This window comes from Echeneis naucrates, chromosome 24 (assembly GCF_900963305.1).
Source record: "Echeneis naucrates chromosome 24, fEcheNa1.1, whole genome shotgun sequence".
NCBI lineage: Eukaryota > Metazoa > Chordata > Actinopteri > Carangiformes > Echeneidae > Echeneis > Echeneis naucrates.
In genome coordinates this window covers 12456176-12477973 of record NC_042534.1, presented here as the reverse complement: position 1 = coordinate 12477973, position 21798 = coordinate 12456176, and the positions used below count along the sequence as shown (strand labels likewise).

General features: G+C 40.4%; 1 protein-coding gene across 3 annotated transcripts in view; it reads right to left on the bottom strand.

Annotated features, from left to right (window-relative positions):
* Positions 1-21551, bottom strand: part of klhl29 (kelch like family member 29) — a 192817-nt gene extending 171266 nt beyond the window's left edge. For 2 of the 3 annotated variants that reach the window (XM_029496549.1, XM_029496551.1), the window contains exons 1-2: positions 21314-21551; positions 10393-10461 (exon numbers count right to left, since the gene is read on the bottom strand). The gene's annotated coding sequence lies outside the window, so the exon portion shown is untranslated. The remainder of the gene's footprint in view (positions 1-10392; positions 10462-21313) is intronic. The other variant, XM_029496550.1, reaches the window with a different exon arrangement.
* Between the last annotated feature and the right edge of the window lie 247 nt (positions 21552-21798).

Below are 21798 nucleotides of genomic sequence, written 5' to 3'. Positions count from 1 at the left end.
GAGCAAACGGAGGGCAGTGAGGCTGAAACAGCAACCTGCAGGAGGGGTCTTACACTAATGCTTTCTCCAGCTGCTCCACCTTAGGCATATTGTTCCGCTATGCCTATCAGAGGACGGGAGGCCATTTGAACAGAGCCTACACTGGGTCCAGGGTAACGCACCTTGGCCCTCACACGCTCCATTAAACCAGGAGCAGGGGGAAGGTATGAGGGCTTGACAGTTCCTGGCTCAGAGCCCTTTCGCTGACAGTTACTAGCCCCTTGTCCCTTGTCCCTTTTCCATACTTTACTTCTTTGTTTAAAATGGCTGCCTGTAGACACAGCTCTAGATGTAAATAACTCTGAAGGTGAAGGCAAAAGGATGGAGCTTTCAAATGACACGGTGATGACAGCTTTTTGCTTTTTCTTGCCGATATCTCCACCATTAATTTCTTTATTTATTTGCGTGATTTGTAGTGGCAGTCTGAGTTTGGATTTCATGCTGGGCCACTTTTATTAGGATTTGCTCCTGTCTAAAATACCAATACTGCTGTTGTCGGATCAAAGCTTACATAACACACAAGGTTTTGTATTTTTCTGTAAAGGTCAAACAAGTATGCAGAAATACAAGCTGCACCAGACAAATGGAAAAAATGCTTGAACCATAACAGACTCACAAAAATCCCATTGAGAATATTGCCATTTTCCCTGAGGCAGAAAACAGCTGCTCTGTGCTTCATCCCCAACACTCCCATAATATTCTTCCTCTGCCACTGAAACACAGACTCTGCTGTGCCTATTTTCTTTAGCCAGCAGATGGTTTGCCAAGTAAAGCTGGAAGGGGAAAATTAAGTTTCATCTCAAAAAATGTTTTGTTATGCAAACCTACTTGATAGTAAAATTAATTGAAGCATCGTCTGATCTCAGACAGAACACCACGGTGCGTTGGCAGCAATAACTAGGATGCAGTTACCGTTCCAGACTTCATTAAACTGCTTTATATCAGTTGATGTGAAAAGAGAATAAATCTTTGGGAATTATATTCTAAACAGATAATATGCTCATATTTTACAAAGTTTAGACCCCTCGGGTTCTACTCAAGAGTAACTGACTTGACAATGATTGAATTCTGACTAACACCTTTCATCAAATGGTCAAATGGTTTCCATTTATTTCACTGTGAAATAAGAACAGCAGAGGAAAAGGGTTGCTGCTGATTCAACATTTCTGACATATTGTCCTGTCCATCCTTGGCTGCCAAAAAGGCAATTTATTTTTATTGCGTCTAAATAAATGGTTACGTATAAAAGTTACTGACTACAGCTTTAAATTTTCCAAACGCAATTTTAACCTGCTTAACTACAGCAGCAATAGTAAAATTCTAACTGTGTCAAATTGCGTTAAATTTATAGTCTATTCTGTCATGTTCAGCTGTGCTTTAATGGAACCACTGGGTGATATGCAAATTTGTAGAAGAAATAAATTATTTGACAACTTATTACCAAAACTAACATTCAACAAAAAGCTAATAGGTTATTTGTGAAAGTTATCAATGTTAAGCTTCTCTATTTCTAAGAAGCTTTGTAGTCTGACCTGAAGGTTCTAACAGCAGAAAGATGGTAGACGAAGAAAAAGTAGATCCTGCATCACCTGAGGGAAATATAAAGGTTAATTCTGGCAAGCCTATTTCCCATCCCAGAATAGAGCTGGGTGCGCAAATGATTATCTACTGCTGGTTTCTGATTGGATTAATCAAAACCCAGGTCATCATCAGAAACAATGCATCTTCCCCATATTCCTACTGTATGTTTCTATTCTAATTGAGCTCAGCCTGAAGGGGGAACTAGAAGGGGAGAAAAAAAAGGCGTGGAGAGGGAAAGATCACAAAGAAGTCAAGCTTCAAGTCAGTTCCAGCAGAGGGGCCTTGCTGACCTACTTCCTGGCTGAGTGGGGATGATATTAGCAAAGCAATTAAGGGAGATGACAGCCGTCAGGCAGGGTCAGACTGACAGGGATAGTATTCTGCCTCCCTTCCTCTCCAGCACATTCGCTCTCCCTCTCTCTCACTTTTTTTTCCAACTCTTCTCCTTTCTCTCTCTCTCTCTCTTGTAATGGCTATTGATTTTTCACAACCAAATAAAGAGGCCCTCTCAAACCACGAGTGGCTGAATTTGTAAAGAGATAAAAAAAAAAAAAAAAAAAGTTTTAAAGCAAGAGTTGGGAGAAGAAACAAGGGTGGCTTGGTGCAATCTAAAGCTCACTGGTTGGTGACCCTGTCAGCTCTTCGCTTGGATGTGCAGAAATCACTCCAGGCATAGTCAAAAACTTCATTCCCCAGAGATGATAGGGAAGAGCAACTTCTCCCTCAAAAGCTTCTACCATGTTTTAGCCATGGGGTTGAAAAATGATCACATTTGAAGTAGGGTAAAGTAAACTTTTCCTAGTGTGACCAAGTTGGGGGCTGGACATTAAAGTTAATTTAGTCTTAAAGAAATTGAAAGTAAAGAGATAAAGGATCAAACTCAGTAAATTTATGAGTTGGTTCATTTCACCAGTTGTCTATTGTCTGAATATAACCAAATGCTGCACAGTACACACTTAAAGTACTGGGGATCGCCTGGTAATTAAATTGCTTTTATGAACAGATATAGGCTGTATTACATTTCTGTTGGGATTTTTTTCCATTTATATATTTTTATCAAAGATACACACAGGGAAAAATGAGATTTACTGATACAAAAACAAAGCCTCAAAAGTTTGAAGTAAAAAAAAAGAAGTCATTATGAACCCCCCCTCTCCCCCCAGCGTGCTAAAACCTCATTGCCAACTGAAACATGGAGAGAAAGCAGAGAATGATAAATGTGCAGCAATAATCCTGTAGAAAACAAGGCTCTGGAAAAAAAATATTAAAGTATGGCTGCGTTGCAATGCCCCACAAACCATACATCCAAATCGGATTTACAGCCATTACAGGAGCTAGTGCCACTTAAATCACTGGCCCATTCAACTGTCACTGAGCAGCACATTGTATGTGTCACTCCATCCCAGCATGCTTTGCTCCAGGCGTGCAATTCTGTGGTGCGGTGTTCGACATGTCTGCTTTAATCTGATCCCAGTAGGTGGCAGCAAGTTTGACAGAAGCAGAAGAGGTATACATGCAGAAGACTGAACTCTACTCACACACACAAAAAAAAAAAAAAAAAAATAACAAAAACTGCTGAGTGGAACATTGGTGGCATGATGAGATAAAATGTCAGAGAAAAAGGTTTGTGACAGACACGAGTGAATGCTCACAGGGTCCTTTTAAACTCCAGTGTGTTGTCAAAAGACGCAAATCAGTACATTAAATAAAACCTGTAGGTGGCATCTCTGAAGTAACACCTGTGAGACAAGCGCAGTGAAAGATGCTGCAGTTTGACAGACTGCTCGCTGAGGTGTGTGTTTGTCTTTCATCAGCTGGCTGTGCAAAAGGTCAGTATGCATCGAAGAAAGCCTCCTTTACAACACCTGCTCGCTGACGGCTGACGCAAGAGAACATGCCCAGTTCGCTGCATACAGTACTGCTTTCATGATTCTCTCCGCTATAGTGTCAAGTTTTCATCAACACAAATCTCTGCCTCAATCTCAAAATCAATTTTAGAAGCAGCACTTCCATTTTTCAGTTTACAACTAAGAAGGGAAGACTGCTGGGTTGTCTGAGCGGCTGGACCGATGTGAATTTTGATTATTTTAGTGAGCAGTGGGAGTTAAACTGAAAGTTGATTTGTTTTGCTTGAGCGATATGCAAGGATTTGGGAGGAAACTTTGGAGCAGAGCTGAAGAAAATAACATATGGTGCTGGAATGCACACGAACAAGTGTAGGGTAACCTCTGTTGAGCTCCTATAGAATCTCTTTGACATCTGCTCTAAAGGTGTCCCACCCATAAAACTGCTTGAGCACCCTTTAATAGTCTTAGATGTGCTGAAAATGTTCAAGCGGCATATCAAGAGGTGTGATTACTGATGGGGATCCTTACCATATCATCGCATCAGCAAGGATGCTGAGGTAAAAATTTTTATTTTCAAGAGTCTGTAAGTGCAAATGAGCTGTAGCGTGCCGCTAATCTCTCACGTGCTTAATACCGGCATCGGCTCTCCCATCTCTAAACTCGGCAATAACCATTCAGATAAATGGCAGCAGTCTCTCACTTCCCTTTTTAAGTGGAAAATGCGCTTTGAGCAGAGCCAGTATGTACGCCGACCTCAGCACCTTAGTCATGCCTATGAACAGCAGTGAAGAGGGCCGTAAAACATCTGAGACATCCCCTACATATGTAGGGATAGAGATATGTGCTGTAATGAGCTGCACTCTGCAGATGGCCATTAAGGCTTATGTCAACATTAGGGAGATATCCAAATAAAATTTTGGCAGATGATACTTAATATGGAGTACATTTTCATGCAGACCCACTGACCAACGATGATAAGAAGGTACATCTGAATTCTTTGATAAGAGTCCCTATTGGGAAATTAATTCTAGCAGAGAAACGCTTGGTTCTTACAGAGCTGCGATGTAATTTAAGTTAAAAAGGAGTTTTCTAAGCTAGGTATAGAAATGGTTTCTTTAGAAATGTATCTTTCGAAATCTAAAAATGGGCTGTAGCAGGTTAACCGTGGCAATTCAAAAATGACAGGTTGTTTTTGAATGGATGCTGGACAGAAAGCTGCCACAGTGTGCAACCGTTGGATCCTGAAGGCAAATGGAGAGGAAATCACAACTCTGACTCACCAAGCAGCTTGAGTCATCTAAAAATGTTAAATGCTAAGTCGAGTTCAAAACAACAAAAGGAAGGGAATGGTAGCAAGTTATGGTTTATTGCTCCATCTCTGACTTTACGTGTAGGCTGTATCTCACATGTACAGCGTCGGCTTCACTGTGAACATAACAGTAAAATAAAATAAGTTATTGGCTAGAGATGGGGGGAAAAAAAGGAAGGAAACAGTAATTAAGAAAAATGTTACACAAAGATGAAATGCCTTGTTCAAGACACTAAGTGAACAATGCACCATATCCTCTGTGATAAATATCTTGCAATAATCTAGAAAGTGACAATGCACTGAAATGTGACATATGATAAATGATATGATATATGCCATCATGTCTCTACTAACCAAAGAACAGAGTATAAAAATCAATATGGCGTTACTTGCACGAGGGCACTCAGGTGTAGATATTCTTAAGTAAGACAGCTGGCATTGATATCGTCAGGCTGCAGGACATCTTCACCAAAGGGAGAATGAAGGTGCAGCAGCAGAGAGCTCATGGAAAACGAGCTGACAGGATTTCATGGCTGAATAGATGGCTGGACGGTCAGGTGGTGATACTAAACAGTCTTCCCCGTTCTGTTTGCTTTATGTCCCCATGTTCTTCTCACGATCCTCGGCCGAAGGGCCGATATAAAAAGGCCATCTTTTAAAAGGACTTTTAAATAAATGGATATAACCCAGTACAGCATGTTGTTTTATGTCTGTCAGTTGTATTTTATGAGTTTTCATTGTAGGTGTCCTTTTGTTGAGCCTGATTCTTCTTCAATACGCGGTTCTTAAAAAAAAAAAAAAAAATGCTGCTGGCAGTGTTAAAAACAATGAGATTGGAAGCATTGTTTTTTAAGGCTGAATTTGTCATATATTGTTTGCCTTTAGCTCAATGTCTCTGTGGCCTGAACTGTACTGTCGGTATCAAGACTGATTTTTTTTATTTCACTGCGTTTACACAAATGTCCAAACAAAATAAAACAAAAAAAAAAAAAAATATGTTTTTGCTTTTCAGTGGAAGGCCAGGTGACATTTTCAAAATGAGTTCCTTTTTTTTGAAAAAAATAAAATAAAATCTTATAATGGAACTGTCATAAATGCATGCACCTTTTTTGTTCAATTTAATTTGCAATGTACTATTTGGAAAAAGGAACAAAAGAGCTTAGACAATTGGTTCTTTACATTTAACTCAGTTGATAATGGAGTCAAAGCAGTGAGCACTGTACATTTTCACTGCAAACTAGAAACATTTTACCTTTTGAGTAAAATGCGATCCAACAGTTCAACTTAAATGACTTAAGTGTTGGAGTATTGGCCTTATTCTACTTCTGAGTGAGGACACTGCAGATAAAGTAGTTGCATACTTTCCTTTCCATTATTATGTCTTTATGCTGTGCAGTCCCTCAGGGCACTTTAAGGGAAGAGACAACACTGATAGCACTGCTGAAAGTGCCAGCATGCCCCATTCACAGATATTAGCCTCAATGGCCGGGATAAGATGCCATGCCAAACCCCTGCTGTGTATATGTGTGTGTGTTTGCGTGAGTCAGCCTCTTAGGATTCTATGCTCCTTTAACCGTGGACCGACCCCTGTGGTGCCTTCATCTTAATCACTCCAGGGGCGTGCGGGAGACAATGCCTCACTGTTTATGTGACAGGAATATAACTGGGTACTTTTGACTGCAATCGGTGTTTATGTGCGTGCGTTTATGTTACGCCTCTGTTATGGTTTGGTACCCGCTTGTGAATGGGAGGGGAAGCCATTTTTATTATTTAGGCAGAGGCTGTGCGCATCGAAGGCCAGAGGTTGTCTTGTGAATGGCATTCGGGGAGGGATTTGGAAAGCCCGACCTTACCCACCACTTCCCTCTCCCTCCTCGCACACCTAAGTGCTCTCAGCAGCACAAACAATATTAGACATCATGGCCGAGTCAGAGGTCACATCATTAGTGACATTACTTTTCTGCTCGGAACATATCTATACCCAGGGCCAGCCCCCATTATTTTCTCTCCTTACAGCTAAATACTTGGCTGGGCTGCATCCAGATAAATGCCCCACTCAAGGCCATTTTCCCTCTGACAGCAGGTGACTCCACGTGTTAAATATGGTGCTAGGCAGAGACTTGCTAAAACGGACTGGAAGGCACAGGGTCTGACATAAAATAAGACTAGTTCCGCCACATTTAACTAAGTTGAAGAATATATCATTAAAACGGTCACATGTGACTTTCTAAAGCAAAGTGCCATTCAAATGCATGTGTGAAATATCTGAAGGAAGTGAGTGTCTGTCACTGGCAGCAAATCCTGAGTCTTTTGGTTGGGACATAACGAAATATCTCAGAATTTACTGGGCAAGTTACCACAAAATTTTGTATGAATATTCATGAGCCAAAGATATTTTTTTCTGATTTTAGTGACACTGAGCTTTTGTGCCACTCATTCATCAGAGCCAAAAATCAGCGTTTTAGCAAAGCTTGGGCCCACGACAGAAGTGTGGAGTTGCATTTATCTATTAATCAATGAGTACATTAGGAAATGAATCGACTTCTTTGATAATGTCAGTGCTTAACTTAGTCATTTCCTATTTTACAGGCAAAACATCTTAAGGCATCTGCTTTGAAGTTGAAATAGATATTTCCATTATATATATATATATATATATATATATATATATATATGTATAAACAGGTAATTAAAGTAATTAGCAGACTAGCCAGCTGGAGTAGACTCCAGCAACCCCAGGGAACGCTGATGGATAAGCAGTTGAAAAAGAAATGGAGACGTGAAATCAGAAGATTAAGATTTTGAGAAAGAAGAGTACTGATTAATAATAAATAATAAATAGATATAACCAAAAGGGGTCACGTACAAACTTTTCTCTGAGCTTTTATAAAAAAAAAAATTATATAAAAAAAAAAGATATTCAGAGTTCCCAGAAGATGGCCCATGATGCGTCACATCATGATTTTAGATGGAGATATTCAATCAATTACAAAAGTCATGAATATTTTGTGATTGACCTAACGTCAAGGTCAGGACAAATTGAAACTACTTCTTCCAACTACAAAAAAGGTGGTTTTATTATTATTCACTGACAGGAGTCATTGCACATTTTACTGCACTCCTTAACAGGAGAGATGTGGCTTTCTTTCTCATTACTTGGTGCCGAGTACCCCTCAGCCTTTTATTTACCGACACCCCCTCAACCTTCCTCCAAAACCAGTGCGGCAGGCTGCTAGCTGATGGCACCATTGAGTGCCTGTGCGATACCAGGAGACTTGTTTTCCTCCACACAGAAGCTTGTCATCTATCATTACTTGAGGGGGACTTGAGAATGATTCCAGCAGACAGCTCCAGCTTAGTGTCTGGAGACCCAACGTAAACAGCACACTGCTGGGCAAACAAGGATGACGATGACCATTACTTCCCAATGCATGTTGCCTATATATATATATATATATATATATATATATAAATACTGTATTGTGTTCTAGTTTAAATTCAAGAGGCAGGCTTGGCAGGCCGTAGGGCATTTTTGATCATTTGGATTTAGTAATTTTTCTACACAAAGAAGCAGTTATTATTTTTTCTTGTTGTTACATTCTGCCGTAAGGATTTAGGGGCACAGTCAAACCAAGAGTGTCTGGAGTGGTTTAAACAAACTCTGGATCGCTTGCTCTCAAACTTGGCTCTGCAACAAATAAACCACACCAGGCCTGCCTGGCAGTGAAAACGCAACTCTATGTGCTACCTCGTGCTTAATGTGGTTCAGTTTGTTTGGAGTAATGGAAAACCCCCAAACCAATCCACGGTTTATGGGTATTCAGAGATGGATTGTGACGCCTTACAGCTAATCAGTAACCTCTCGCTATTAAATATTCCCATAGACATTTTCGATTAGTGAGTAGCTGAATGCAGGTGAGCAAGTAGACAACCTTAAAAGTAAAAACAAACCATAAAAAAAAAAACGTCCTGGCAATATTAACTGAAGGTGTGAATACAAAATCTAATATATCACATGCAAAAACACTTCTACACTGACTGATTTTTGTAATAAACTGATTTCAATGTGGGGAAAAAATAACCATGGAAATTTATATTATGTTATTTTGATAGTTTAGGATTTTATTCCATTGTAAATGTGAGCTACAGCCTCAGGGGACTGGTTGTTGCATTTTCGTTGGTGTAGGATTAGTAATTGGATACTGAGCTATGGAAGTACTGTAGAGAAAAAAAAAAAAAAAAAAAAAAAAAAAGGGTTCTGGGCAGTCACACTCAAAAAGCAGGGTGAAAAGCTTTTCATAATTGAAAGCAACAACACAGTTATCCCTCGGAATTTGGGACTACAGACCTGGCCAATTGCTGTGTGAAGGTAGTGTGAATGTTACAGAAACGTGGGCAGAGGGAGTTTCAGATGTGGTCTGACCACTTGACAAACCCCACTGTAGGTCATACCGGCTGAGGTGAGAGAGGCTTAATGTTCAACTCAGGTTGTCCTTATCAACTCGTACCCACAGATTGGTAACTTTGCTACCAGCGGACATGGAAACAGTGCTGTGTGGTTTGATTCACAGCTTGCTCCAGCCTAAAGCGTCCAGGGTTCACACTACAAAACAATTGTCCTTGCAGGTGAGAATCTTAAAATGTGTACAGCAGCATAGTTAATTTGACAAAAGTCTGGGATCCGTAGGCAGCATGGACTACCACAGCTTTGGACAGCACACAAACCAACCACCACTGAATTATTTTATACCTGAAGCCCCCCAGTGGGAGTTGAGTACCAGCAAAGAGTGCACATAATAATGAGTCCTCTTCATCAGTGATGCACTGACCCAGGACGGGCACATGCACACATTCATGCACACGCAGACACAAAAGCCCTGCCCTGGCCTACCCCCCCACCCCACGCCTGTGGCGCCCGCGCCTGGTCACCTCGCTCTGGGATCAAAGGCAGTATGTCGTTCTAATCAGTCCGCACAGTGGGCAACCCCATTAATTCAACTCTATTTCATCAGCGGTGAGCAGACTACCAGAGGGGTCGGTACATTCCTAGGGTCCCGCGGTCCAGGAGTAATCCTATCACTTAATGACCTAAGATCAGACTCTAAACTCATAATTGCTCGGAGCTCCACTTGGTTTTGCTTGCTGACAGAATTGTGAGATCGTTGCGTAAAGAGAAACAAAGACAGACAAAGCTCATTTTCTGGACACGGCAGGGAAGTCAAGCTGAATTAATGACGCCATATATCAAATAATTCCACACAATCAACCCCCCACTAAATCAGGCCAACACCTCAGAACATGTACACTTGCACACTGTAAGCTCTATCATGATCAAGGAATGCATGTGAATCATCTGACAAAGTCCACTTACCTAATCCTAAAATTAAACATATTCTTTTCATAAACAAATAATTTTTTAACGATGCATCTTAATGATTTAATAAAATGACTAATGTCCAGAATAGTTTCTGTGGGAAAAATTATGAGGCAGAATATGACTGACTCTTATTTTATTGTCTGTTTTTTTTTTTTGGTATCATGCAGTGTGGCTTGTCTGCAGCATAATAAAATGTTTATTGGGACATGAGATAATGAGCTTTTCATATCTTACCGTACCTTTGCTCTCTGGTGGATGGGGATGCTCATCACAGACAAATTAGATCTTTTGAGTATTGCCGTCTACACCTGCAGAAACAATAACAGTTTGTGAATATGGTGAGGCTTTAAAACAGACAAAGAAATGAAACATCTATAATATAAAAATATTCTCATCTCGTAATGACAACACACCAGGCATCTTTCACTCAAAAGGACGGAAAAAAGGCAAACCCATTCAAGTGTGAAGCAATCTGTATCAGATTTATTAGTGTAATCTTTAGTCTGGAGAACAGATAAACGACTGCACTGAGTCGACCTGTACTACTGAGGAAAACCTATCAATAACTCTCCAACTGTCCAGAGAGGACATTAGAGGTCAATGCCAGATAATTTGGCAACGATAAAGGTCAAGCTGAAGGCATATGGTTGTGGATGAAAAAGCCCCGAGGAATTGGTAGCAGATAAAAAATGACTACAATTATATGCAAAACTGATGGCTCTGCTCTTTTTAAGATGACGACAACGGAGAAGGGTTCACATGGGTGATGGCACTTCAAAAGCCCTCATTGTGGAACTCAACAATGGCACTGGTGTCCATAAAAACAGCGATCATCTGACTCTTTCACTGTGTCTGCCTTTGGAAGTCACCACATATTGCTTTTTGTGTGCATCTGCCTGTGAATCATTTTTGTTTAAAAGGGAAAAAAAAAAAAAAAGTGAAAAATGGAAGAGAGTCAGACATCCTCTATCGTTTGGAAATGTGACTTGATAGCAGTAAATTGGAGAAATAAAGATAAATGTGGGCAAAAAAAAAAAAAAAAAAAAAAGCAGCACTGTGGAATAGTGGATAACACTGCGGCCCCACAACAAAAAGGTTGTGGGTTCGGTGCCCAGCCTGGGACCCTGTGCCTGCGTGGGTTTCCTCCCACCATCCAAAGACAATGTTTAAGTTAACTGGTGACTTTAGATTGCCTATAGGTCTGACTGTGAGTGTACCCCGCCCACGAGCCAGAAACAGATAAGCGGTAAAAGATGACTGAATGAAAGAATGTGGCAAAAATAAATAAATAAATAAATAAGTGTGAACAATCCTAATGTTTAAATTGATGCATTATTCCTGTTCAAATTGTTAAAAAAAAAAAAAAAAACGACTCATTACTAATTTAGTCGTGATCTTCAAAAAAAAAAAAAAAAAAAAAAAATCTGTGGAAATCCTGTTCCAACTGAACATCAACTTAATAACCATACAACTAGAGGTCGATGATAGATCAGGAAGGGATACAGCTCTTTGCTCCCCTGAGCAGCCTCCATAAACCAGAAAGCAACGCAGTCATGTTGAACTCTAAAAGCTGTGTTGTTCTGTTCCTAAGATGGAAAACTTCACTCACTCCGCTTTGCCGAGGATTACTGCTTTTTCTCTCGAGCGACACATCAAAAACACACAGCTGAATTTCTCTGGTGCATTTTGTAAGCATTCTCTAAGGGTTCTTGAAGGTCTTTCTGCGAAATGCAGGCAATCTCTTGCTGAAGTGGAAGCCGATGAGCCCGAGAGAGAACAAGGAGATAAATTAGATCGCAACAGTTAAAAATTTGACGAATTGCAGCAAAGAACACTGAGTAGTCTCTGAGAAGGATGCAATTGCCCTGGACAGTTACTGATCACACCATTTGTATTTACACAGGTCCATTTTGCTTGCTCTATCTCTGTATGCTTCCAAAAATTATAGCAAAAAGGAAGGGAAAACGTTCAAGTTTCTGCTCTCCTTCAAAATAATAACCTGATGATATAGACAGTTTTCAGAATAGAGTGCAGAATAGAACCATATGTCTGAGGCAAAGAAGACAGCGAAAACCTTTTCAAAAAGTGAAAAGTTATTGATTGCTCATTTATCATGTTTTGCTGACTCTACTACCAACTCACATTCATCACATCGGACTTAATAGTCATAGAACATGGTTTTGACTGCATTTTTCCCCTGAAGATGAAAAATGGTGGATGAAGACATTCCTCTTCATTCTAAAAAAAAAAAAAAAACCCTCTGATTTCCATTGTGATGATTTTGCAAGAATGGAAACCGCTACCTTGCCAAATCTTCTTCGAGGACATGATAAAAGCGGGTAGTTTGCTTTTCTAAAACCATTTCTTTCCTCTATCAATATATGGAGGTAGAAAGCATCTGCTTTTGCAGATGGTGATTCTATAAAATACGGAAAAAAGATATAACTATGTATATTTTTTTTTTTATGTTCTGCTGCCACTTGTCATATCCTATTATAATTAAAATCACAAAATCATCAAGTCAGAATTTTATGCCTCGTTATCATCCAGAGGTAAAACACTGTGTTGTGTACAGTAAATATTAAATTCTTTCTTTCTTTTTTATCATCCCCCTAGAGAATTATATTTTGTCTCCTCTTCCACTTATGAACACTCGCCTATCCATAAATAAAAACATCTCATTTGAGTCTATAAAGTAAAATTAACAGAAATAGGTGGTAGGTCAAATTGAGAATGTAATTTGTTTTTGGGGAGGGGCTGGACATGAACAATGACACCTTGTGAGATGATTTTGCTTTAGTATTAAACACCCTGTTTAAGCAGTTATCTCGATTTATTTCTTTGCCAGAAGCTGCTCTCTAATGCAAAGTAAAGACAGAAAAGTTTTACCTTGCCAATTATTGTCAAAAATTGATCAAAATAAAACCCAGCAATAAATCATCTATGTAATTATCAACTGATTGAAACAGCTATCTAACAGTGAAAAACACTTGAAAGCAGAATACATCAATTTTAATGGCATTTCTTAATCAAAATGTTCAGCAATCAGCAGAGACCAATTAGGGCCTGAGAGATAGAGACCCGCCATTAATAATCAAACTTGGCTGCCATCATATTGGATGCATTTTTAAAAAGGCTGTTGGAGCTGTTTGCAAGAGGATTACTCATTTCACTGTCGCAAAGTTTAATATGACCTGGAAAACAAAGTGCAGTGTTTCTCCCGAAACTGCAAATTCTGAGTTCCTTTATGTCGACCGGCCTACCAAATGACCACCGGCTGCTGTGACAAAAAAAAAAAAGAAGCGTAAATATTTCTCTCATAAAATGTCAGACTGGCAAAAAAAATTCATGTCGGCTGACAGTGGGCTGGATAGGACTATGTTGCAAATACTGGGAAGTAAAAATGTCTATTCAGAGAAGCTATACAATTACTCTGGGGCCCACAGGCACCGACGATGACGCGCAAAGATATCTTTACAATGCCACCTTCGGCTGCTTTCTTATTAACATTATGGTCGATTTTATTACAGCAAAATGTCCTGTGTGTCTTTGAATACAAAAACTGCCAAACTGAAATGTAAAATATACAAACTGCAAAGAGACTGAACAGAAAACAATGCCCTTCATGTCTTTCCAAGCAGGAGTTGAGTTCTGATTTTTACTGCTCATTTCCTTGGCGGCCGGTATGGGCGACAAATCACTTGACTTTCAAGTCCACTCCGCTGAACTGTAAAAGATGCAGAGAGATGTTAAGTAACTGGGCTTCCATTTACAAGTAGTATGAGCAATGTTCCTATGACTGCTTCATTTATTTTACCCCTATATATAAACATAAATGGTCCTGCTTTGTGAGTTAGGTGATACCCACTGACATGCATTTGCAGTGAGTGCTGGCAACATGCAATTTCTCATCACTCAACGTATCCCTCACAACAGTGCAGCCCCAGTACACTCAAACGGCAAAAGCAGATTTTAGAAAATAGTCTGTAAATAAAAGCAGCCCTTCAATATCATTTGTTTCCAGATGTCAAGCAGTAATTGCTTAATGCATTTAATGACCCTGGTCATTGTGCTGCAGGTATTATTACAGGGAACTCTACTGCCAACAGGAATTAATCAGCACAGGAGTACATATATCACAGCACTAGGTGGATGGGATGGGTGTAATATTTTATAAGCTGTTTCTAGTCCTTGGAAGAATGCATCTAGGCTGAGGTAAACATATTGTAAATAGGATGATATCGCAGATCACATTACACATCACACCTCCTGCAAACACATGATTTATGCATCCTCTCAATTCAAAAGCCACCTTTAGACTTGCACTGTTGGAGTATATGCAAATCAGACAAGGCTATAAGTCGCAGTTTTAATGAATACTTCCATTAACTATGAACTATTTACATATTCATTCCTCACTGGAGATAAATGAATTAGAGTTTTACAGTTGAGGAATGGGCAAATTCTTCTAAATAAAATACATGGTTAGAGGATAAGGAAGCAGCAAAATTATAAGATACAGGCAAAGAAAAGCCTGTCACTTCTAGATATTCTTCATAATGTATAATGTTCATATTACGACTTCAGAGGATTTCAATAAAGCCTATTTTATGTCACATAATGTTAAAATATTCAGTATGATTCGCTTGACAAAACCAAGACAGAGGACAAAAACTGAGCCTAAAAAAAAAAAAAAAAAAAAAAAAAAAAAAACCCACACCACTGCATAACAACTGCAGCAAATAGGCTATATAGCACTAGTATGTGGTGACACCATTAAAATAACAGTGGCAAATCTCTGATAGTTTTATTATAATGATCCCAAGGTTCTGGGAATAAATGTGGAGGGAAATGAGTTCAAGTAACTTCAGTGACCAGTGAAATTTGTTTTCCTCTTGAAGTAATTTGAAGTCTGGTTTGCCTCAAGGAGACAGAGCTGGTTTGAGTCTGACATTCCACCTCAAAACCCTTTTCCAGCAGGCTTCTCTTTAAGCTGCGCTTCTCCTCAAGGCAGATTCAATTATTCAATTTCAAATAAATTATTACATAATACATCCATGTCCTTCTAAGGGCCAGTGCACTCTCAAATAATGTCTGCTATATTCCGCATTTCTAACAGCCCAGACATACCTAGAATCGATTTTACATTTTATTATAGATGATGTTTATTCAAAAGTACAGATAAGATAGTAAAGTACACCTTATTAAAATGACTAAGGTTCATAAAAGAGATGCCATGGGAGCTGTGGCTGTCAGATAGCTGGGCAGAAATACTCCTGCAGCCAGGCTTAATGGGAGCCTGCATAAACAAAAGAAAAAAATAGTAGTGGCTGTGGGCTACAAGAAAAGGGTTTTCTCTGTCCATCTCCTTCCCATCGTTCCCCCCCATCATGGAGCAAACCTGCTGTGTCATCATATGGGGCTAACAGGCTTAACTTGCCCCCCATGGAGCCACTCACAAGACAGCGGGGACCCTGAGATGAAGCCTCGCAGCCCAGAGTCCAAACCAAATCCTTACCCTCTGTCCCAAAAAATGTCAACTAAATTAAAAGCCGTTTGTGTTGGTATTAAAATTATGCTAATAGCTCCAGATAGACTTCTTTATTTCACAGTAAACCACATATTTCCAATTACTGCATGGAATGTCATTGGGTTAAAGCAATGGGTGCATTTGAAATTGGGTTGTATTTTTATTTTTTATTTTTTTTAATCTCTCATAAGCATGGCCCTTGGCTCTGGCTCTTGGTGTCAGATTGGTTGCTCGGGGCTTAATGAGAGCCAGCATTTTGTTGAGTAGCATAGCTTGGATCTGCTTCCTGGAAAGCAGGGTTGATGGACTACTTAGAAAATAGTAAGCCCACAAAAACCCTAAGACATGGACTAATGCACAGCTCTTAACAAACATGGAATGTATGTGCACCGTCTAGTGCTGGACTATGCACTTTACCAGGACTATTGTTAGTAGCTGAATTTTGTTTATTTTCTTTTTTTTTTTTTTTTTTTTTGGGGGGGGGGGGGCGGTTTTAGCAAACAGATGAAAAACTTGAAAGATAATGCTGCTAAAACTATTCATAATTAAGTGGCTTCTAATTTTCTGCAAGTAAAATAGCATGATATTCATTGTACGAAACCCTCCAGATACCAAAATAAAATAAAAAGCAAAAACTATTTATATGGTAATTCATAACAAAAATACCAAACATAAACTAAAATATCAGCATCTAAAACATTTCAACAACTGCAATTATCCCTAGTTTCACAATGAAGAACTTATTTAAAATGGCCAAATCTAGAATTTTAGAGTGAGCTACTGAATCAAATCTCCATGGATGTAGTAGGTTGAGAACTGAGTGCATTTTGAGACCATTTGGGTCTCCGAACAGAGAAACTGCAGGCTTTTTAGAAATATGATACCAGCATCACTAGCCCTTCAGTGACTGCGTTCAAGAGGGCAGCTGAAGAGACTGCTTTTCGTACTTCACTGATCTCTAAAGGGCTTGGGAACACAGCGTTTGCTCGTGGCCTTCTGCCCCATGTACATTAGCAAGTATATTATGCTTTGTAATAGCCTCTGATCAAGCCAAAATATTCAGCACATATTCAAGCAAAAATACCACGACCATTGAAAGCCAGCAAGGGAAGCACACAGGCCGCAGTGGGGATAGTAGGACTGATTCACTGCAGTTCCTGAAGTTGTAAAATTCACTCCAGGCTTTTTATGACCATGCTCATCCTTATACTTAGGAAAAGGAGACATCGCTGACAGGTTTGAGGAATAACTTAATTTTTTTTCCCCCTCAAATGGTGTTGAATTGTGTCAGAAAAGTAAACACTAGTCTCCATTTGTCCAGGCAGCGGCAATGTTTCTCAATACATTCTCTCTGAAAAACTTGACTACAGAAATCTATTCTGTATTAAAAGACAAACATCACAGTTACAAATTATTTACAGGTGTTACTTTGAAAACACCTGATGGTGAAAAACTAATGCCCTCAATCTGTGCCGTCTTAGAGGGAAATTGCGTCTCATCCTCTCCTTTCACGGGGAACTCCTTTATCATCCTGATGTCAAAGCTGCACACAGCTCAACTCAAGACAGATCAAGCATGTGCCCAGCTCCTTTCTTATCAAGCTTGTTACCTTTGATACGCTAATGATCACGGCCAGGGCTTCCAGAAGCCCGCCATGATCAATAAGGGACTGGATCTTTTTAAATGACTGATTTATATCCAAGTTTGCTGCAGCATCACTTCAGGACGATGGATACAGCCGCTGCCACCAACAGGTACAGATAGTCTAAGGTCGAGCTGTCGTTTAACTGCCACCCTCACCATGTCAGCAAGACTACTCGAAAGAAAAACAAGATAATGCCTGGATAAGCGCCCTGCACTCAGCTACCTGTGTGCACCACTTGTGTCGCTGTAGCAATCTAGCAATGATAGGCTGCGTTTCTTATTGCAATGCTTGCCTGGTGAATTTAAATGTCAAGTTCAGGCTGACCCTAAAACAGGGACAAGAAAAACAAGTATCCGCTGTGAATGTTAAAATGAAATTTATATATATATATAAAAATTATCACCATATAACCAAAACCACTGAATAATACTGGGATTCTGAATTTTGGGGTAAAGAAAAATATAAGCAACACACAAATTCAGTCATCATTCACATTTAAATCACCATCCTAATATTTCCAAGAAATGTTCTCATTTGCTTTCTTGTCAAGGACTGGACAAAGAGATTGGTCCCATTCTCACATAAATATTCAGAAACTGCCTGTGGCTGGTTGGCTTAGTTCACTCGAAAGACCAGAAACAGGGGACATCAGCTGGCCTCGCCTGGCTCTGTCTAAATTTAAATTAATCCTCCAACCAGCACTTTTAAAACTCATTAACTAACATTTTCTTTCAAATTTCTGTAAACTGTGCCACCAGCAAAGTACAAAAGCAACATGTTGGGGTTATACAGAGAGTTGACTAGACCAAGAGGTAAAATGTCTTACTATTCCATTGATTAATACAACCTCCAAAAGTTTTGCTTCTATTAGGTTTGGTCAAAACCCCACTTGTGCGGCATAAAACAATGTAAGCGATAGTAACTAAAATGTGATCATTTCACCAGCAACATTAAATGGTAGTAAGAAATAATGCAGCTGCTCCAATCCCGTCCTTTGCATTTAGAGTTAGCTGTAGATAAATCTGACCTCATATTTTTGTGCCAAGTGCACTTCAGCATCGTGCACTTCATGTTCAAGAGCCTGTTACAATATTCTCATGGTTAAGTGCCACCTGGGGGAAAGAAAATAGCATAAATAGTTCTTTGATTCTGAGAAAATGCTTAAGTTCCACAAAGCAGTCCACAAACAGAAAGCTATATCCTAATTTAATAAAAATAAATTTCAGGCAAATTGTTTGAGTATGCCGCATGATTGATGTTCTGCAAAAATGTGATAACACCTTGATCATTTTAATATTGAAATCATTTCTCAAGATTCGCTTCATTATCACCCACCGTCAGCAACCTAACAATCAAGGATTTGATAACAACACTACAGCTTTCTAACTGCAAATGCACAGATATTAAAGTGGTGCAAATGACTCCAGTGTTTTTTTTATTTCTCCATCAAATCTTGCAAAAATTTCCAATCAAAATGACAACCGCCTCTACACTCAGAGATAGTAATCGTTTAAAATGCAATGTCTCAAGCAGCTTACAGCCTTTTCAGCCAGCTGAGCAGTTGACCATGAAGAAATGCCAGATAGTGTTTTGACTTTTCTTCTTATGCTCAACATTTTTGGTCATTTTTGAAGAGAGTACGAAAAGAGTAAGAGAAAGTATTAAATGTGAACTATACACAGAACACACAGATTGTCCTAGTCCATGAAAAAGATTTAAATGAAAGAATGTGACTGTACATGCCTTTGAAATGCAGTTACAAAAAAAAATGTCTCCTTATTTAAGAATGGAGACAAAGCAGTTTGTGTTCCTGGGCATAAAAACATGCTTGATTTCTCTCAGATTTGATTTTGATTCAGGGCTGGATAGTCCAGATCTTCCTTCTAATACCCTCTGCTCCACCAGAATCGGGGCAATTGCCAGATGAATTCACACATTGATATTTTTGCTTTGGTGAGTGGCTGCCGATAAACAGACAGGTTATGTGTACATACTTAATAAGGAGGACAGCTGAAATGGCCCCATCTCCCTCCATGCTGTGGCCTTACAGTGGCCAAGGCACCATTATGTTTTTCTGACTGCTGTTACATGGAAAACATGGAGAGTCTGGCTTTCCACGGTCATGCTGGTTAGAAAGTCTGGCAAAGCTTCGGTGTTCTGGACTCCTTTTAACTGCAGTCCATGACCAGAGGCAAAACTAATTGATCATAATCGACTGTATCAGAATATACAGCACTCGCTGCCTTCTTTGTCTGCACCGACAGGCCTGTATAAACACCAGTCAAATTACGCTCCCCTACCCGCTCTTGAAACGCTCTTACTTGGGAAAGTGGGACACATTAAAAACTGAGCACATAATCAGCCTTTGGCTACATTATTGTAACTTGCTGACCATCACAACAAGACCAGTTTTTTTTTTTTTTTCCCCTCTCTCTCTCCACATGGCCTTTGCTAATAAGGTAAACGCCTTGGGGAAATTTCTAAATTAATTCCCCAGGCCAACCTAAATTGGTTTGATATAGAAGAATTATCCCTGATTGGTTTTATTGTCAAAAAGCTTGTGACAAACTGGAGGAACCACAACACTTCCAGCACTTCTGCCTTGCCTTACAATAACGCTCAACACACCACTATAAACCTCTGTATATTGCTGCTGACGTTTTGGCTGAATAATCATCCACCTACAGGACTGTAAATATGCAGAAACGGTGTTCTGTCACACGCAGCAGATGAGGTGAGAAGACCCCTGCTAAATGGCCCTGGCTCAGAGGCAAATGCATTGTCTTACCTCATCGGGTGCAGAGCATGTTCGGGGAGGACTAGAACTAAAGCCCTTAATCCCTGCCTTGATTCACGATAGCCTGCTAGGTTTTCAAATGTCATCAGCAGGAAAGTGTGTCCTGCTCCTCCTCCACATGCTTGGCCCGTTAATACAATAACAACACCCGGGTACATCCAGTTAGGGAATAGAAATGCATACGGTAAAGTCAGGTGGTCAGACGCTCATGCCGGAGCTCCTGAGGGAGGTGTTTGTGCCAAGACCATCAAGGATTGACAAGTTCAGTTTTGGATACGAGTTGGTACTAGATCTGGCTAAATATGGGCTGCAGACTAAATGTGATAATACTGCCATTTGAAATCAACGCCATTCTTCCATTGAGCGCCTTTCATTTGCCAGGATTTATGGGAAAAAAAAAACAATAAAACACTGCTGTTCATGTTAGAGCAGCATTTTTAAATGCTGGATGGATTCATCATAACTTTCTGAGAGGAAAAGGCAGCGTCCCTCACCACTAAGACTACAGCACTTCACTGACACACCACATGGGACTGGTGGTGAGTAATGCTGTTGTTGGCTGGAGGACGGGTCGGCTACAAGTCAGATAAAGCAGGACAATATGATTTTAAGGTTTTAGAGATTATCAGGGTGTGTAGGCACAGGAAACAATCTGAAATATTCCAAACACAATCTGCCCACATGTGACAGTTAGGATTATGGACGTGCCTGTTTTGGGACGAAATTAAAAGTCAACAGGAAACCAAATAACACGATTCAATATCCCCTTAACCGGCTGACTGCACTAACAACTCCAGGCTCTGAAATACATGACATTATCTCAGACTATATTATAGTGATGACTCTGACTCATTTCTTTGTCAAATTAAACTGCATGGGTCACCAGCAGGTAGCCAAATATCTCACTATTCCCACAGTTTTTCTCACAAGCTCTGAGACGTGAAGTTAGTTTTTTCCTTCTTGCCGGAGCGCTTGCGCACAACGTGAGCGCCGCGCACTCACTATTTGGACGGCTACGTTCCTCAGCTGAAGGCTGCCAGTCGAACTGACGACCGTCCTCTCATTCATTCCCGACAGGACAAGTGCTGGTGTGCAGTGTAAAAACTCCGGACTCAAAGGGCGTCAAAATGAAGCGGACAAGCCGTCGGCGCGGCGGCTGCTCGCACCTCCCGCGGACTGAGCGCTTACCTACCCGGCCGCTCGCTGCTTCTGGTCCCCCCGGCGTTTGTCCTTGTTTTTTTTTTTTTTTCGTGACGACGCTGCTTTATGTGTGAATGCTGTCTTTATCCCGCTGTTGCATTTTACAGCAAAGAGTGTGGAGAGGGGGCAGGGGGTGGGAGAGAGGAAAGGGGGGGGGGGGGCGCACGGTGCACCGGTGCTCGGCCGTCCGCCGGTCGGTCGGTCGGTCGGTCAGTGGCCTGTCTCCGCTCCGCGCTTCACGTCACCGAGTGGAGCCGTCCGGACTTGGCAGGCGAGTCTCTCTCTGCGCTCGCTGCGCGGCGGCGGATCTGAGATGTAAGCTACTGGTTGAACGGACTGGCACACAGTGTGGCCACTTTACTCCCGATGCTGCTCCTCCCCTTTCAATTTGGCTTCTTTTTTTTTTCTTTTTTCTTTTTTTTTCTTTTTTTTGCGCACGCAAGCCCTGCAGCGCCTCCCACCAGCCGCTGCGC